The sequence below is a fragment of the Tenebrio molitor genome, chromosome 3 (genome assembly GCF_963966145.1).
Source record: "Tenebrio molitor chromosome 3, icTenMoli1.1, whole genome shotgun sequence".
In the NCBI taxonomy this organism is placed as follows: Eukaryota; Metazoa; Arthropoda; class Insecta; order Coleoptera; family Tenebrionidae; genus Tenebrio; species Tenebrio molitor.
The window spans coordinates 23,571,394-23,592,135 of NC_091048.1; the positions used below are offsets into that span (position 1 = coordinate 23,571,394).

The window sequence follows — 20,742 nt, forward strand, 5'->3', positions numbered from 1 at the left end:
ATTTTTCCTTTGATTTCACTGGTAATACAGACTCAACAGCTAACGCAGCCGATTCTTCAATATTCACTTGTATCAGACATTTTTAATAACTTAAACGCCTTCCCAATTTTTCATAAACAAAATTGTTTCTCTATAGTAACGAAAACAGAACAATTGTGATTCCAACTTTTTAATTTATAAATACATAATTATAGAAAATTGAAAATATCCAAGTTTAATTTATTTTTCCAAACTCCAGTAGAAAAAATCATGTGTGCAATACGTAGGAAATCCATTTTTTCCATACATCCCATGCCTACGAGTAATACGAAAAAAAATTACATTTCCTAACTTATTGCACAAATAGCTATTATTTGTAATTTCTCTTGCTTAGATTTAGGTTTCTAATTCCTTAATCGTAAATCTAAATTACCGTACTCTAATGTTGGTGTGGTACTCACTGTTCGTTAATTAGTCGTAAATAGCACTTAATTGACAGAAGCTCTTCATTACGGACCCGAGCTTTGTAATAATTACGTACGTTGTTGATTTCAGTGTGCAGACACTGTCCATGTTTTTGATAGCATTACCATTAACGTGAAATGTTTATGTTTCCAAAAATACATATTATCTTGGTATCAACAATAAGCATTCACTTTGGCGCTCCGTCATCACTAGACAATGGTTTGGGTTTTTTTGTCTCGTTTTTAAATAATCTATCAATAGCATTGAGCCGTCTGCGTTTGGAAAGTATTACCAGGATTTATTTCACTGCACATCATACGTTATCTGAGGATTTATTAATCGATAAGCACACATACGTGGATTCAGTTGGAAGTTAAAACACTCTGTATTTTGGGACGAAAAGGGCTGGAAAAAATGTCAACGCAAAATTCCTTTGTTATTTTAATGCAAACTGTGCGATAATAGGAAGCAACGAAATCATGTGCAGAAAGCGGAATTTCTTATCGAGTTCCCAAACTATATGCTATAACTAATTAGTAATCTACAAGTTAGCGAATCTCATTTTCGGACATATTTCACCCTTTAGCTTTTCACTTAGTCCGCATTAAAATTGGTAATTAAAACTTGTTTATTACGAAAGTGATGTTGACGCAAGGGCGCAAAGAAGGGGAGGATATCTGATAAAATGTTATAGAAATAATCTTGGTTCAAGAAAACAACAGTCAACAAAAATTATGGTTTGATGGTGTGACAATAAAAAAATCATTTTTGGCACAATAAATTCTAGGTATATTATGTTATGAGGAGCAAAAATGGAGTTTTATGTGCTGCGGCTAGTAGCTTGGCTGCCGAACACAGTAAGGCAGACAAACCAGCCAAAGCACATAAACAACATATACTATTTTTTCTTCAAACCTTCACAACAAATTATTTAAGAAATGTTAAGAAACCAGGTAGGAGATTGGGTGGACTGATAAATTAAGATAGCTCGTTACTTCACAGCCGCTCATCAGCGGAGATAATAACTTCACGGACGCTGGTCAGCTCGTTAGATGCCATGACAATGAAGTGACACTTTAGCATTATCAATGCAGCCGTATAATGTCATAATTTACGGACGTTTGAAGAAATTTTTTTTAATTTTTATTATTCGACTTTACAAGAAAGAAGTTGTGGGTCAAAACTGTTTTTACTATTTTTATGATTCGAAATTAGTTTCGGACAATTAATTTTTTTTTCTAATTTGGTGTCATAAAGAGTATTTTTTGTAATTTGCCTCCATTTTGATTCTGTAATAGACATATTAACGAACGCGACGTCATCATTTGGGATGTCTTTATAGCCATTATTTCACGGAACATTTTACGAAAATTTTTAGGTTGGCAAAGCTTGATCCATCATGCGTGTCAGTTTAAATTACAAAATGTGCAAAGAATTATTTATCCGGATTTATCAGGCAACAAATTCGCGACCGTATTTTTGGCAATTTCACGTAGTTCAGTGGGCGTACATGAAAGATTATCTTCCATATTCGTGTTTTGTGACAGAATTTGGATAAAACAAAAGGCGACTTTGAAGGCTTGATCAAATTTTCACTTTTAAAATTAAGGCATTACCAACCGACACAAAAATCCCTAAATCGCGGAAAGTAAACATTTTTGTTTAAAAATGGCTTAAAAAGGACAAATTACAAAAAATGGTATAAAAAACTCGTTTCATAAGACCTTGAAGCACTCATTCTTTAAAATAACTCGTGGCTACGCCACTCGTTTTTTAATCTTGAATTCGTGCTTCAAGACTGGTCTTATGAAACTTGTCTTTTAATATACTATTGTGAAACTAAAAATAGTGTCACAATAGTGTATTACACTCGTTTTAAAAGACGCGCTGTGACTACTCGTGTCACAATCAAGCGTCTTATAAAACTCGTATAAGAATATGTATACTATTTGGATATTGTAATTTTTTAGATGATATTATTTTGTTAACAGAGTTTCTTGTTTTTGCTGATATTAGTGTCTTTTTTTCTTACGCTGATTCATTTGTTTGATTTTTGCATATTTTGCATACTGGTATAAACTTGCCTACATTTTTTTATTCTTGTACTTCTGGATCTTTGTTTACAAATCTGATGCTACCTTCTCTATGTCTTCATTTTATTGGTTATACGTTATACCTATATATTTTTTCCTTTCTTCCGTTATTTTGTTTCAATATTATTGTATTTCTGTTAAAAAGTTTTCAAAAAATATACATAGTTTTAATTTGGATTCCATTTTCTGAGAAATCATTATTACTCTTTAAAGAATTTTCATCGTTTTTGTCCTATTTGTTTTGATTTTTGTCTTGTCACTACCTGTCTCATTCTCTCTTTTTCCCTTGAACTACTCATTCACGAAACCTAGTAATAGTACGAGATCCCACTGCATGATTTCTACGTTCATCTGTTTTTTAATCAAAATACAATTTTTATAGATAATTATGAGTAGAGAAATACGTTTCTGCCGGGTTGCCTATCAAAATATGGCCGCAAGTATTTTTTAATTAAAATTAAATAAATAATTTTTTTCCAAACAGTGTCGTTCACTTGTTTTTAAGATAAATTATAATTCATTTCAAAGAGAGATGTGTAAAGAACTTGAAAAGTTTTGGTTGCCATTTCTCAGTTGTCAACTTCACATCATTTTTGCTCAATTAGATAGCGTCATTTTTATTTTAACCACCCACAATGCATCCTTATCTGATGCACGGTGTATTCCATCGTGTAGAGAAAAAAATTAGCTTTAATTTGATATATAATTTATGAGGATACGTTATGAAGTTATAAATTAAACAGAGAGGTACATGTTTACACCCGGTTGCCAAGGGGTTGCGGCCAACTGAGAAATGGCAACCCAAACTTTTCAAGTTCTTTACACATCTCTCTTTGAAATGAATTATAATTTATGTAAAAAACAAGTGAACGAAACTGTTTGGAAAAAATTAATTAATTTAATTTTAATTAAAAAATACTTGCGGCCATATTTTGATAGGCAACCCTGCAGAAACATATTACTCTATTCTCTATTCATAATTATCTATAATAATGGTATTTTGATTAAAAAACAGATAAACGTAGAAATCATACGGTGGGATCTTAGACTATAAGGCTCGATAAGACATTGCAAATTAAAAAGCATAAAAACTGTTATTGTTAAAGCATCGTATTTGGCGTTTAGTTAACGATTTACAAATTATTATCTGAGTTTTGTGAACCACTAAGACTAAGAAAAATATTTCTTTCCTTCTTATTTACAAAATATTTTTTCTGCCTTTTTCTTTTTTGTTTCTAATTCATTTGATAAACAAACATGTTATTTTCAAGTTTTATTTTTTTTAACCAGGGTTGCGTAAGAATCCGCGTTAGGGATGTTGACCTTTTACCACTCATCAGTCAGGTGTGAGTGACACAGATTATTCCCTTTCCCCAATTTAGGCGCAAACCGAGTAATAAAACGGAGGGTGGGTTTCCTCCTGATATTATATAAATCCTGACGACGCAGTAAACTGATTGGTGTGATTAATTAGTTACCCGAGACTTTATTAAAAGACGATTGATCTGAGACGGAGTAATCCGAGGCAATCGGTACGAATTTATGTTTTGCAGAAGAGAGGATATCGGAAGATTTTCAACAATCGAGAATATTAATTACGTTTTCTCGAGCTTTTAATATCATCTCGTTAGTTGTTGGGTTAAGTCTGCAAAGCTTTGATCTTTAATCTGTCAGACACAATCAAAGTGTCGAGACCGTATAAACATGAAAGTGGCAATCTTCACATTACCTACGATAATTTGTATTAAATACTACGGGAAAATCCGGGAATGGGGACGCTCTGGTATAGTCCTTGCGCAAGCGTATCCCACAGGAGATATTCCCGGGAAACGACAGCTTCACTCGTCGGGAATTCTGGCCGCACATTCGCACCGCCGTGCAGTTCCACGAGTCGGACTTCGCGAGTATAAGTGTGCAATTAAAAAATCAAACTGTACAAAAATTGTTTAATAAATTTTTTTTGCCAACAATAATAAACAAACACGCACATTTTTCACCGGACCCGATCAATAAAATGCAACTGTAAAGCTTGCGATTTTTTTAATTAGGCTGTTAAGCGCCTCATCCCGCAAAAGACGTCGTTAGAGTGATGTAGTTTTCCAGAACTTCCCTAGGACACAGTAAGTACAAAGACTTTTCTTTCGCATTTCCAGCTTGCGTACCTGTTGCGCGCCGCTCTTACTCCGGCTCCGGATTTGATTTTAATCAAGGATTTTTTTGTTTTGATCCTTGGGAAGGGTTGGAGCCGATGTTCCAGGTATAAAAGTTGCGGGATGTTTATCTGGCCTGGGAAAACCCACAGGATGTATCTAAGCAGATTTAACAACCCTTTAATACGCGGACGGGATTTGCCAGCTTTCAATATTTGCAATCACAAGGGTATTAAAAATTCGCATCGGAGGGATTTTTCCCTGAATTAATAATAAAGCCCACTAATAATTAATCTTCTTTAACACCTTAATTTATTCGGCGGGTCCCCGATCAAATTCAAATGAGCTTATTAAAATTTTAAAACGATGCTTTAACCTTGATGGAGTGCTTTTGTATAAATTTGTGGTTCAAGACCGGTGGGGAAATTCGTTGAGTACACTTGTAGATAGTTGCAAACACACGCCTCTAGTTTACATGAATTTCTTTAAATAGACCCATTTTATGTACCTCGGAAGTAAACTTGTGTGCACCGCTTGATTTAATGTAAATTCGTCACTAAGGTTTAATATTTTGTGACTGCGCGTCGCTTATCGATGGACCGGCTAATTAAAGGACTTCAAGGATAATTTGCGTAATTGAGTGGCTGGCTGTAAAATTCCAACGCAATTAAAATCGGATCTAGTCCTTTTAAAAAACTTGTTTCTTGTCCGGGACTAATCCGAATATGAAACGAATTTTTTAATCTGATGCTCTCATAAAGCGCTCCAGATTTATTTGATAAATATTTCCCGGGGGTTGCCACTCACTCAGATCGACAGTCGCATTTAATTTTATTTCCTGGAATATTCCCCAATGTTTTATTTGTCGCCTGAATGATTTAATTAAGTTATGTGTGTGATGCCTTTTTCGGTTGACTTGAAAATTGTGTGCTGTGTTGTGACACGAATCCAGATTAGACCTGAAGCTTTTTGAGGTTTATAAAGCAAAAGCTCACGCGTTAGATGGTCACATCTTGAATATTTAATACGAAGCGCGCTTTGCTTATGACTTTTTCCTGCAAAAGAAACCTATGCGATATACTCTTCAATGCAACCAAATTTTATTAGTTTCTCGATTGGAGTAAATTAGTGGAGAATTTAGTTTTCTTTGGCGATTCACTTCCGAGATGTTGCTGCTTGAAGTTAACCGGAGCTTAACGACCGCAATAAAATTTTTATGCTTCGTATAAATTGCTTCTTCTAATTTCCAGTGCAGGCGGAAGTTATTCTAAATTCTTATTTATTTTAAGTTTCCAAGTTAAATTAAAACTATTCCGTATTCACCTAATAAAATGTAAAGTGTGGAAAATGATTCAATGCTCGGCAAACAAACATACAGGGTGTCTCAAAATTCGCGAATTCTGAATTCAGAGCGCTGTAGGAGATCACTTCAGTAGTCCAAATATGGAAATAAAAAAAAAATCGGGACTCCCCCCACAAAGATACATTGGTCTGAAGGTGTACTCTTTGAAATGCGTTTTCTTCAAATACAGGCTGAAAAGTTCAGTGTTTGTTGTTATTTATGGTGTAGATGATTGTGGAAAATAATAACGTAAAACAATTTTTTGAAGAATAGATTTACTTTGGAGTAAAAAAATCTTAAATTTTTGTAATTTTTCTTTAAAATGGAACGGCAACGTAGGTAGAATAGTATAACAAAATTAAAGTGCTTATATCTTCTTCAGGAAGAGCGAATTTTTTTTCTAAGTATTTTTCGAGCTCCACTGGGTCCTTCCCTACCACGCTCTGAATCCAGAATTCGCGAATTTTGAGACACCCTGTATATATTTTTTTAGATAATTTAATAAAGGTTGGCTCGTTCAAAAGCTGACTTAAATTATTTTTATCACGTTTGAATTTAAAGATCTTTTTCAATTGATTGAAATTATTCGCTAAGCTGCAAATTATATTTTTGTTTTTTTTTTCTAAGAGAAAAAAGTTAATAAAAAAATCTATTTAGACTGAAAGCTTTCAGAATAATCTCTTTACATTGTGAACATATTATGCACTGTTTTTAGTTTAGACTGACTAAACTTTGAAGTCTCTGAAGTCATTATAATCCTTAAAAAATAATCTGTTTAAAAGTTTAACTTAGTTTTCTGCAGTCCTACTTGAAAAACTTATGAGAAAATGTAATTTCCGACTGAGGATATTACTCGAATAAGTTTTTTCTACTAAACTACATTTTTGTAAAGTTGAATAAAATAAAAAAATAGTAGATTATATCATTAAGAGTAGAAGTGAGTCTTTTTATGCTAAGCCCAGAGACTGAAGACCGAGACGAAGTCGAGGTCGCCAACTGGGGGAAGCACAAAAAGACCTTCTGCTATTCAGTATTTGAGTTGAAACATACTTAACACTTAACTCTTATTTCCCTATTTTTGTTCACTGCCTCATATTTAATCAGTGAGTTTGGGCTATTTTTTGTGGGCTAACTCGATTTTAATTATCATTTATCGAAACAGAAATATATAAATATTTATATTTAGTACCAAATCGCTGACAAAATGATTTCCAGTTGCGTTAAATAAATATTGAATAATCAAATCTATTTAAATCGCCTTAAAAAACTTCAACAATTGGCAACCGTGAATATTTTAATTTTACACTGTTGTACATTCTGTTATTGCTCCACGTTCTTGTTTGCTGCCGAAAGAAACAATTGAATAACGCAATCCCAAAATTAAATCTTTCCTAGAAATCGTTTCGATTTTTAATAAATATTTTACTTACTAGTGCCACCGTAAATTTATTACTCAAACATTTTGAATTTCTGCTTTGTATACCTACTCGATAATCTATAAAAATCACCGTAAACCAGAATAAATCCGAAACCGTGAGGGCCACATTAGCCCCGACGTGCCAAAACGCTGGCAGGACCAGCTGCGAGTCCTGACCCTTGTCATTCCTTGTCACGTCCGCGTCGACTTGGATGTCTCCCGTGAGTTTGATCTCCGGTCGTAGGAGGCCAGTTTGCAGACGTCGGACGTCGTTATCCGCGGAGATGATTGATTTATCGACGCGACCCTGTATATGTAAAGTTGGCGCATAATTTCTTGGAGGAGTCTCTGGTGTGTCGTTTTCACGACGTCGTCCCACCTGTACCCGTCTTCGTGATGCTTTCCCTGCTCTTTATACGCTCGATGGTCGTTTCGTTGTTGCGAGAGCCATTATCGAGGGAGGCGCCACGCGCAAGGGTAACAATAACCCCACACGGGAGGAGTGGAGAACTACGTGTCTAAGAAATTAACTCGTCAGGAGCGTGGTTAGTTGGGAATTAATGGGAATACCGCAAACGCGCGATCAGGACAATGAGAGAGGTGAAAAGTACTAACAAAATGTAGATACGAAGATTGAAAGCATTTAAAAGTTGAGTGGAAAGATTTTGTCGATTCGTAGAACATTTTTTGTCTGGTCTGGTGTGTCTAATGATCTGATAGTCTTAAGATCTACTTTTGGTCGACAAAAATATCACTTCGGAGAATCGTTTTATGAACTACTTTGTTTATGATGATGTCCCAAGATCAAGATTTATTTCTCAAACATAAATAATTTGAAAAGTTCAGGATAGAGGATGAGTGTTTTTATATATTTTCTTTGTGTGACTGACTTTCGTCAAAATATAGTTCTTAGGTTTGCTCAAAATGAGTTCTTTCCTGATTCAGTTTACTCAAAAAACAACTGGGTAAGATTACTATTCCGGCAAATACTTTTTTCGGATTCCTTAACTGGTAAACCCACCATTACCTTTCACTTTAGGTAACTGCGATTTCCCGACGGATGTTGTAAATTTCTGGGGGATATTTTCAACATCGGTGGCACGCACGGTTAATTTTCTCTTTTTACAGGTACTTTAAAATTAAAGTGTCCATACGTTACTTTAGTGTAAAAAAACACATTTACATGTATGTATTATTTTTCCAATAAATGTGTTTCTTTAATTTTTATTGACTAATAAATAATCATAATCAAATAGGGAACATGCAAATATCGGGTTGTCAGTTCTGTATGTCAAAAATGTTGACATTTATTATTTCACAAAAATCTGCAAAAGTGCAAAATAAAACATTTGGTCCATTTGGTCACCAGAAAAGTCTAATACAAATGTCGTACGGTAAGTATTTTACAGCGCTCCAACTGATGAGGCACTCGGCTTCGCCTCGAAACTAGCTTTCGCGCTGTAAAATACCCCTACCGTACTCTAATGTAAATAATTATTACCGACGTAAAGAACTTCATTGGGTTCGATAAAATCGTCTACCTTTTTATTTGACACTGTAAAAACGGAGTTGTGTTAAATCATTGTTTTTGTGCTAGAATTGAAAAAAACTGTTTTATGTTGGGCCTCCTTTGAACAAAATAGTATTTTATTTCTGCACAACACTGATTTTATTCTGGCTTTGATGCGATTTAATTTTTTCAGTCGTTTTTTCACACAAGCGAACTCCATAAATTTCCACTGCCGAAAAGATTTGCTTTTTTAATAATTTCATGATCTCTTTATTTCTTGCAAAAAATTACTGTCTGGTCAATTTGTCAAACACAGGAATATTTTCACCAAAATGTTCTTATGAAATGTTTTTTCGGGTGAAAAAATCACTTCCTGAATCTTTGCGTCTTTGGGGAAAATAATTCGCTGGGGCCTCCTGATTTATAAATACGATAGAGAGTTAACGATGATTTATTACCCACCTAAAACCAGTACTAGAAAATGAAAAATTAATGGTTTCAGACTCGTTGCTGCACTGCTATAAAACTTCAAACGTGCTGCATTGCACGCCACAAAATGCGTCTCCCGGGAAAGGTGCATCGGAACGGTCAAAACGCTCCATTTTGTGGAAAATTGCATTTCCTTTGTTACTGGCAACTTTCCGCCGCACCAGATGTCTCTCTTTACTCTGAGTACCCCCTTTCCGTTGGCTATTTTGTAATTGGCAACTATTATTAGCGAGCTATGGGTCAAGTTATGAACGCTTAAGTTTTAATTTGTGATTAAACCAGGCGAAGCGATGCATCATTTACTACCAAAATTTTAATAATCTCGGTCTCACTTTATTGCCACTTAAATTCCAAAGGCGTATCGAAATCTCACGCCACCTCCTAATCCGAAATGCCACTTCCTCTCTTCATTTCTCTAAAGACGCACACGTGTCGAAGCCTAAATCACCCAAGTTTTATGATGTTTGAAAAAGAGCCAGATTAGCGGGAGTCTTATCAGAAAAAAAAATCATCCCACCGCTTCAGCATTAACGTTCGGGATGCGCTGATTGATAGTGTTGCGCGAAGATAATTTACCAGTCAATCTGTCATCATTTGATTTTTATGGGGACAAGTGAGAAAAATCAGGATCAACTAATTTTGGCTTGATTGAGTTAGTAACCAACGGGATCGCGGTAAACACATGTCGAGTGAAGACGCCGTGATTAATTCGTACAATTTGCAAATGAACTTTAATGTAAAAATGTGATTGACGGACGGACCGCAGATTAAACACAAAACAAGCGCAAATTATCCTGCTTTGATGTTCGCCCATTTCGAATATTTTTATGTCAAATTCTGAATTAATTCTTCCCGTTTCAATCAACACCGATGCATAATTTCATGCGCCAACACAAATTACTCTAATTGAAAAATCATTCGCCGAATAATGCAAAAAAATTTGGGGCGAATGAAAGCAGAGTAGGACCAGGGGATGATATCACAACTCGCGAAAACTTTTAATTAACGTATTAGAGGGATGCGAGTTTTAGCAAACCCGATGAATTATGCAACTCCTAGAATTCATTTGAGGGAAATGTTATCATAGAGTAGACGTATTGGATTCTCTCATGGGCTGTGACCTTCGAAATATCTGCGCAAAGGCGGAGCGATAACTGAAAACTGAAAATTGTAGTGCCTACTTGAGACTGATATTCGTCGTTTGAGCAGATATGCCTCATAGCCCATGAGAAAATCCAACACTTATACCTGGTACCAGTACCAGTAAGGTCATCCTATCAGAAAAATTTTAATCTCTAGTAATTAATTGGGAGAAATCGAACAATAACGCTGGGGCGAGGACCTAAACCCGAATGTTATTGTGCGAGGGTGGCGTATTAGCATAGATTCAAAGGGATTAAATGTCACGTGATTTTGGTTTTGCACAGTTAACTTCAAAGGGCGCAAATCCCGAACAGAGCTTCAGTTTTTCATCCAATAAAATCACACTCTTTCATCATTCGTCTGATAAAAATCGTTGTGCCACTTGACCTCCCCAGACGAACTCCATGCTTCCGGCACACTTTAATAACGTGTAAATAAAACTGTTTTGCATGTTTTATGCGACTTACTCCAGACATGTCGGATTTCATCCCGCTGATGACAAGAACTCCCTAGGGATAGAAAGCGAGTCTGTGGCAGTTGGAGTCGTCATAAAATGGATGCAAATGACAAGGGATGCATTTTAAAGGGGCGACATCACCCGGAGATCGTCTGTGGGGCGGCGGTCTAGACCGCACGAATCTGAGCAATCACCGCAATCAGGCCCCTCGATTTTATTCATGAGTCCGGGTTGCAGCAACAGGACTGTAAAGGGGAGAGTAATATGTAAGACTTGGTTTTTGCCCAAGGGCGTTATCCCTCAATATTTGATAATTAATCGATCAGACTCATCGATACACATTAAATTAGACAATCTCAGCTACAGTCATACGATAATCTACAATCGGACTCACCTCCACCTCATTCAGTCATTCAAGCGGTAAAGCACAGGTCCGGACTCGGGTTGCTCAATGGGACGGTACAAACATGGAAATGATAAACACCTGACACATCTGTCGCGAATCAAGGTCATACAGTGACTCACCCGGGGGATTCCTCCCCCTAGCCCGATCATGATGAGGGGCTCGAACCACGGGCGTCGTCTTCAGAGCGCTACGTTCCGGGATTGCGTTGGATGTTCTAGTAGTACCTGTAACAGCCCCGTGTGCAGTTTGGGATGCACGGCCCGCCCGCGGTCTCCACAGAAGAAGACCGCCACGGCCAGCGTGTGAGCCTACAACCCACTTCCATACGATACTGTGCTCCCTCAGTACAGGAGAGCCGGGGTTACCTCACAACCGTTAATCAAGCACGTATGATCTGTTACATTTGGTTGTCACCACTGGCCGTCTCGACAAGACGCGCCCAGTCAACGGCCGAGCCGTGTCATGAGCCAAAGATGCCTCACCCGGACATCCGGTGCTCAGGAATTATACCATGGTATCTGCCAGAGGTTTTAGCGCATTGGTGGTACTGACATCATAGCCCAGGTTGCACAAACCTGCTATCACCCAGTTACCGACACACCTGGTAACTGTATCACCGGCTAGCACAAGCCTAATTCACTGCACCACTCCCGGGTCACAGACTATTCACCTGCCGTCACTCTCGTACTCCTACCTTGGACAGCCCGTCGGTTCCAGCTGCCAAAGCTACACTGTCCCCGTCTCGCCTGTGGGACCGTAAAAATCACCCCCGAGTCAAGGACCTTTCAGAACATAATTTATGAGCCACATGTTTGGGTGGAAGAGGTAGTTTTTCTGTTGCGTTTTTAAAATTCTCTTACAAATAAGAAAATATTTTCCTTCGACCCCGACACATAATGAGAGTTTGAGAGGTCTTTATGAGCTCGAACTTTAGTGGAAGTTGCTCTCTGTGGTTCAAGTCTGCGCCTGTGGGGATAAAGTTATTTTTATTTTTTCTTAATTAGCTAAGTAACGGTTAGTTTTTGTTCGCGTCTCTGGATAGACCAGAAACGGAGCCCCAGAAGCGTTCCCTGGAATATTTTTTATTTTGTACACAAGTTTTCATCTAAAAATACATTAGCAAGAAAAATAAACGGTGGGTAGTGTAAGCAGTTGTATTTTAATAATACTCGCTGCAAATATTATTTTGCTTGCAAGGTCTGCCACCGGAGGAGCCAGAATTCATTTCAATGCTGAGGCGTCTTTCCGACGCTACATTTATCAAAACCCTCCGAAATGAATTAGTTACGGATTATTTACGAGTAATTAAATGTTCATCCTGTTCGTTGAGCAGCAAAGCCGAGGCCATCCGACACGAGAAAAGTGTTTTATTCGGCACAAAAGAGAGGTCTAATAGAGTGTCCGGAGCTTTGTAACAAAAAAAAAACAACGAACTAAACGATATTGATCGTTACAACTGTTTGGAAGTTAAGTAGATTATGTGTAAGGACGCCGATGCTATTTTAGTAGATTGGGACGCTATTTGATTAAATCCTGGAGGAGTAGATTCTGTCCGTGGATCTCTGCTCCTAGACAAAAATTGCCTTTCGCTTGACAGCCCGCCTCAAGACAAATTTAATTTTGGAGAATTTTGAGTGTCGTGCGATAATGAAATTCCCCACCAAACAAGTTGTGTAAGCAATTATTTTGCCGGTGATGAGGTTGCCACTTGAAGTGTCATCGGCGAGTTTTCGGGAGGATTCAAAAAAGACGGAGATAATTGTCAGCAGGTCCACGTTTTTTGCATCTTTATTTTCGCATTGAGATGCGGCCCTGCACGTGATTTGGAGAGTCTGCAAAGGGGTGAGGAAGGGTGCAAGAACGCAAGGTGTGGAGAGGGCTATTTATCATTTTTCTGCCAGACGATAGGGAGGGCGTCGATATCGCTCCAGACGGGAGATGTATCACAGCGGGAGCCAAAAAAACTGGAATTTACACGCTGAAAATCAACCGAGTCATGTTTTCAGCGTCAAGGAACTCGGAGGATATTGTCTCCGTTTTGTATACTCTGTTCACTTACGTAATAGAGTAATCACGTGCATGTCACCCTGATCAATGGGCGAGGAGGCTCCGCCTCTCATTGCGAGTCATCTAAGAAGTAGACTTCAGTGGCGTAACATAGGTTATGTGAAATTACAGATTTGTGTTTATTATACAGGGTGTTTTTGAAATGCGTCCACAAATTTTAACCACGAGCTACTGGCTTCATGTAGAACTCGGAAAAAATATCTAAAAAATTCTATGTCAAAAAATAAAATGACATTTATTTTTTGAGCTACAATTTTTTTTAATTGCTTTTAGTCTTCTACGTTGTCAAACAACCTCGTAGGTAAAATTTCGGCACATTTTAAAAATACACCCTGTATATCATATTTTATAAAACGTACACCAATGCGGTTTCCTTGTTTTAAAGCATATTTCCTATAGGTTACTTCGCATTGGCATACATTTTATAAAACATGATATACAGGGTGTATTTTTAAAATGTGCCGAAATTTTACCAGGTTGTAGGACAACGTAGAAAACTAAAAGCAATTTTAAAAAATTGTAGCTCAATAAATAAATGTCATATTATTTTTTTTTTTAGATATTTTTTCCGAGTTCTACATGAAGCCAGTGGCTTGTGGTTAAAATTTGTGCATGCATTTCAAAAACACCCTGTATATGAGCTTTATTTGCCCTACGGGCTTTCTGATTTCTGTTTACAATTTCATACAAAGATAAAATATATCCATTCCAAAAAACAAGATTTTTATTACTCTCCCCCACTCCTCTCGTTGTCTATTCTTTCTTTCCTCTTCCATTTCTCTTTCATCCATCTCCCTGCTGTCTTCGCTCCATATTTCTCTCCGTTCCCTTCTCTCCCTCTCTCTCATTTCGCCGCATGTGTTCGATCGTCTCACTGTCCTCGCGTCACCTCCTGCACCTTCTCTCTTCTCCTTCCGTCCCATTCCTGTTCTCTCTCTCTCCTCGTTCCCACCTCTGAATCTCGCCATCATTTTTGTCTCTCATACACACTCTCTGCCCTCCCTATTGTACTTCGATTTTCTTATTCTCTCTATTCTCCCTTACTTATCCGTGTCTTTGTCCCTCTACCTTTTTATTCACCTTCTCCTTGTACATTTTCTCGCCGGGTTGTCTTCTTCTTCTCTCCTTCTCCTAGAAATTTTTCTTCAGTTTCTCCTCTCTCTCATCCCATCTAAACCACTCCCCGTTTATCTGTATTTTCCTGTATCCTATTTTCACCCTTTTTCCTCTATCGCTCTCTTCTCTGGCCAACTTCTTTTGTGTTTCCCTTTCTTCTTTTGTCAAATCGTCATCTATATACATCCTCTCATCTTTTTTTTCCTTCAACTTACTCTTATTTAGCATAATGTTCTTCCTTTTCTCTCAACTTTCTATTTTTCCCAGTATCATCTTATCTTTATTTATTTTAAATGCTTGCTTTACATTCACTTTCACCCCTATCTCCCTTTCTAACCATTCTTCCACCCCCTCTCTACATTTCCACTTATTGCCCCTATTCCAGTTATTATACCATTATTCTTCCTCTCGTTCTTTTCTCTTTGTTCCATCTTTTCCTCTCTCATTTTCATCCTTTTCATCCAATCTGCCTTCTCCGCCTGCCCTTTTTTTTTTCTTCCTCTCATCTCCTCTCTCACTGTCGCTAATTCTTTCCTTAGCTCCCCATTCTCCTCTCTCACTGCTGCTAATTCCTTTCTTAATGTTTTGATCTCCTCTCTTATTTCTCTAATCATGGTCGTTTTCATTTCCTTATCAATTTCCGTGCTTTGATTTTCTTCTTCGCTTCTATTTGGTGATATTCTCGTTTTGGAACTATTTCTGAGTGGGTTCTTGCCTTCTTTAGGCGTCCTACCTTACTTCTGACGATTTCGGCATGTCCTCTCTTTCCTGCTCTCCCTTCTTCTCTCTCACTGTCGGTAATTCCTTTCTTCATACTTTGCTCCCTCTACTATTCCCGCCATATCCTCTCTTATCTCTCTAAACACGGTTTCTATTTTCTTCTCTCTTTCTTTGCTTTAATTTCCTTCTTCTCTTCTACTTGGGGATCTTTTGGTTCTGGAACTCTTTCTGAATGGGTTCAGGCCTTCTTCCGACATCCTACCCTCTTCTCTTTCTCTCTTGCTGCTTTCTTTCCTTGCTTTCCTCTCTTTCTTGCCCGCTGCCTTCTGCTTATCACCTCTCACTCACTCGTCGTTGTTTACGTTTGTTATCGCTGAACTTTTTCCACGTCTGCTCGCTATCGTTGCCAAACCAGGAATCCCCCAGAAATCATTGTGTTTTTTATAAAAATAAAATTTTATTATATATTTTTTTTAATAATAAAATTTTATTGTGTTATTTATAAAAATAAAATTTTATTATTATTATTATTATTATAACTAAACAAATGACGCACTAAGATTGACTGTATGACACTAGCAAAGTTTTACAGAAATGAACTTACCGGAGATTTATTTGCAGACTCTCGGTCTTTTATAGTTCTCTATCTAGTCTTGTCCAATGCTGAGCCAGCAGGCAGATAACGTGATTTTATTACTCTACATTGTGAACGAGGTATAGGTCCGGTTTGGTTTCATTTAAAACTCCAACTTCTCCTTGAAACTTATTTCTTTGGCAGTCTGAAAAACCTGAAGGGTGTGGAAATTTTAAGAATTTGAAAATAAGAATTAATCACTTGTGCAGTTTACTCTTTCGGCTTCGAGCAACGTCCTTTTGTGTGCTTTTTAGTTGTGTTTACTAATTTTCTGTGCTGGAAAATGTCTCTGCATTCTGATCGCATTTTACACCTATTCCTACGTATTGAAATATTTTTTGTGGAAGGTGGAGAGAAAAATTTGATGATTTTAAATTCCTCCCGGAGGCGCAACATTCCTTCACCGTTCAGATGACGTCGATGTTTCGGCATTCAGGACTATCCATTTTTCGCCGTGACACTGATGACACGCTCAAACAGGTGTTAAGTGCCAAAGCTTTCGATTTTGGCAAACGTTTAAAAGCTTAGTCCTGTCGCGCTTTGCATATTCCTGATTGCTGGCTCTCGAGTATCGTTTAACTTTCTGGGTTTTAGTCAGATTTCCAATTAATCCGGAACAATCTAACACTCAAATGAGCACGGGATTTTATCGTATCGATTAAGAACAGTTTAGGAGCGATTCGTCGTGTATTGTTAATCCAATAGCATCAAGCGCCATCGGCACGGCTCCTAAACGGAATTAGTCTGAGTGTCTCAATCAAAACTAAATTGTCCCAATTATAGCGATGGCTTTAAAGATATTCGCGCACCACCTGCTAGGTCTCGAGGGGTGGATGAACGATACACCTTCAAAGGATTACGCGGTCCTCTCTCTTCCGCAAGGATCGCGACCTGTGCCATTTAATTTGCAATCTCGTAATTAGCCTAGTCCGGGGACGGGGTTAAAAATAATTCGCATCAAAATAGTCGCAGCCCTTGTTCCATCGATCCTTTTACCTCCCTCGATTCTTCTTCTTCCGCGAACCGGACAATATTTGTATGGCGAGTATCTTTTCAATTATCTGAATAGGCGACACTGCTATCTATCATTTTTATGGCTTATTCCGCAGACGTAAAAGCGAATATCGAGGATGTTAAGGGACGGCAAAGGCCAAAAAATATTCCCTCTGTTATTTGCTCTCCGTGTTTGACCTGTAACACGGAGAATGATGAATTGTCGAAGGCAAACACGTTCGAATAACATACGAGGATATCTCTGATAAAATTGGGTTCCCCGGATTAATGCTTTTCGGATTAAGGTAATTACGCTGAGTTAAGAGTTCTGGTTGGATTATGTTAAATAAAATGACATCGTGCGAAAGCTTATTAAGCTGTTAACTTGGCCAAGCCAATATCCTGGAACCGGGAATCTGATTACCTCGGACGAATTATGTGATGTGATGCATTAAGAGCAGAGCCCATCTGCTCAAATAATATCTCTCGACGGATCGATCTAAGCCGAATGAGTTGAAATCTAAATTGGTTAAATATAATGAAGAGTACGAAGGGTATAAAAACGGTCGTAAAATGGTGGATGAGGGGATTGATATAAAATACGGTTGTCGAATTTATACGGAGTTGCAGTGACAATCATAGTTGTTTTATTATATTTTATGGTATTTTAACAGGAAGTATAAATGACAGTATAATGTTTACAGGTTTTCTATCCCCTCGACAAATATGTATGCTGTTTTTTATTAAATGACTTTTTTTCATTTGTATTTTCATTTCTTCCGATATATCCATAATAGTTATTTACTTAACGTATACGGGAAGATAAATTTCCCGTGCGAGCACTTTGTTTGCAGCACGACCGAAGGGAATTTAAAGTGAATTGACGTTTCCGTCTGTCTTACGTCATTTAATACCGACCTACAAACCAATTTACCCTAGTTTCTGTTACAAAGTAAAAAGCATCGAGGTGCGTAAAAAATGTTTTCCCGCATTTCGAGGATAACCGGGAAATACCTACTTCGAAGCTATGAGTACAAAAAATATTATACCGCAAATTTAAAATAATTTATGGTTAAGAGCACAAGTGAAAAATGACGCGTGGTGCAGCGTTATATTACTTCACATGGCTAAGGATTAAGATTCACATAAGTTCGAATTTGGGAAATAGAATGATTTTGCACAATACCTACAACATGGACATTATAGTAACGGCGACTCATTCGCATAGGAACCAAAATTATTTTTTATCTTGGTGTTGAAGCAGATGCACACCTCTAATTGTTACCTCATAACAGTTCATGGTGTATGACCCAAGTTAAGTCATACGTTTTTGAAAAAAAAAAAAAATTATAGCCGCTCTTGACCATATATTTTTTGGAACAATAAAATTCAAAGCACAAGTAATCAGTTTTGCCTGCACTGACAAAAAGATGCACAAATCACAGCAGGGGGCTTGATGTTTTTTGTTCAGGTACTGTTGTGTTATAAGAATTTATGGAAAATGAACTTCCATTCTCTTACACTACTTTTCAATTCAAGGCATTTCATTTGTTTTAAATGTTTTACTTCATCTTAATTGTTTTTCTCTTTCCAAAACAAAATCACAAACAATCCTCACTGCGTTCGTCGTGCTCTAAACCCTCTCGTTCAACAATAGACTGTTTTGTACAACTCGTATAACAATATACTATTGTATTTTACGTATCTGGTATATAACTCATTTAATATTTTATGTCTTCTCTTTCAGACCACTCAGTTGTTGCCCACTTTCATTTTTACGATATTCCGAAGTTTTTACTTTTATCCACGTTTATAATATACCTGGATAAAATCGTGTAATATACTGTGTGTTTCACTAAAAATTAGAAAGATGTACTCGTATTTTCATGAAATAGTAACTTTATTACTTTACTCTGTTAAAGTAAAAGTGTAACAAAGCATTATTAACCAATAACAGAAACCAGTGAGGTTTATTTAACTTTTATAGTTTTTAGAAGATTTACTAGTTGGTCAAGTGAAGTGCGTATCCGCTTTTTTTTAATAGTAAAAGTAATATTTTTTCGTATTTGCATATTCTTTTATTTTGTGAAACGGAAAAAACAATACATAATAAAAATGAATATGTAATCTATATTTGTATGACATTTCATAAGCGTGCATTTGATTTTTTTTATACCATTGTACATTGATTTAACAATTTTCAAATTTGCGTGACTATGAACTGTCAAACAAATGTCACCTCTATCCTACCCACACAGTTGCCACATACATTTTCGTACATAGTTGCCATACTTATCCATTATCACCCAATTTAAGAAAAGTATTGAACGAAAAATGAAATTCTTATAAAGTACAGTAACTTTCATTTTAGAATAAATACGCTTTGTCTACTCGCGTGAAATAGTATACATATTATTATTCAATGAGTCTGTGTGTAAATTGGGCTCTTTATTTTATACTGGCCTACTCATGTCATAAAGAGCCCAATTTACACACAAACTCGTTGAATTATATTCTCCAAATCGCTTAAAATCTTTAAAATTAGCTTGACGTTTCGTTATGACAATTTGTGACATTTATCAAAATTCGTTCACACAGGAAAAAATTCTCAAATTCTGACAATGTCGAACAAAAATAATAATACATTCCTTATTGTATCTCATTAGTCATTATTACACAGCTTAGTTCAAAATGTCATAGTTAATGATGAAATTTGTATGGCGTTGAAAAGTATCGGATTTTGCTCGCATGTAATGGCTATTAGTCACTCGGATGATTATGATTACATTTCATTTCGTGAGTAATAGCCGCCATTACATGCACATTCAATAATTTACTATTACTGGTATGGCAACTGACAGCGTTTAAAATTTGAACGCAACGAGATAAGAAATTCTCAGCACACTACTTATGCGGTTTTTATTCTCAAAAAATGAAAGAAGCTACTTTTTTGTAATTGCTCGACCTACAACGTCCCTCGAAGGGTGAAACTGCTCCGCAACTTCTTTTCTTTCTCCTGTTTATTTTTATGTATCGAATGACATTTGAACGAAGCAGTCGGCCATACCTTGGCCATAAAATCATTGAACCGTCGTCAGCATTAGTGGCACTAGCGGCGTCAGATTTACAGTCCAATAAATTTTTATCTCCCATTTGTTTATGTAATATTTACTGTGTTTATGACGTTCACTATTTTGCAAAATTTAAACCTTCACGGTAGAACGAATCTATTTTTCCACCTTTGATATTCATAACATTTTCCGTTTTCAGTTTTTATCACCCTCCGAAATTACCCAATTTGTTAAGGGTAACAACCGGTCTAGTCTCTGAAATATTAAACCTGACATTATTTCTCTCGTAAATAAACGAGCCAGCCCGCTCATTGGGATTTTCTAAATCTCACTTTTTTCAAATAACATCTGAATAATTCCTCTCAACTCCCCCATATTTATTCGTTTTCATTTCGCGTCGGACAAAGCCGACTTTTAAAAAGCGATTTCTCGATTTTTTCCAAACCAAAGGATTAGTTCAAGGAGTTGGACCAACCGGGGCATGTAACACGGATCTTACACGTGTAACGATATTTACACGGGACGCATTGTTTGGACGAGCACTAGTTAAATACTCATTCAAACTCTCAGATGTGGGTGTCGCAACTAAAAAGAAAAATTTATCTCGCTTTGGGGCCCTGGCCCCGTAATCCTATCAAATTCTCGCCATCTCTAAAACACCCTAATTTACATTTTAATTTTTCATTTTCT

The 20,742-nt window shown here is 36.9% G+C and overlaps 1 protein-coding gene across 3 annotated transcripts in view; it reads left to right on the forward strand.

Annotated features, from left to right (window-relative positions):
• Window positions 1–20,742, forward strand: part of Elk (Eag-like K[+] channel) — a 112,703-nt gene that overhangs the window by 24,872 nt on the left and 67,089 nt on the right. Inside the window, exon 1 of one of the 3 annotated variants that reach the window (XM_069042985.1) lies at window positions 4,377–4,657. The exons of the other annotated variants lie outside the window; for them this stretch is intronic. The gene's annotated coding sequence lies outside the window, so the exon portion shown is untranslated. Of the gene's footprint in view, window positions 1–4,376; window positions 4,658–20,742 lie in introns of those variants that run through there. 3 annotated transcript variants of the gene reach the window in all.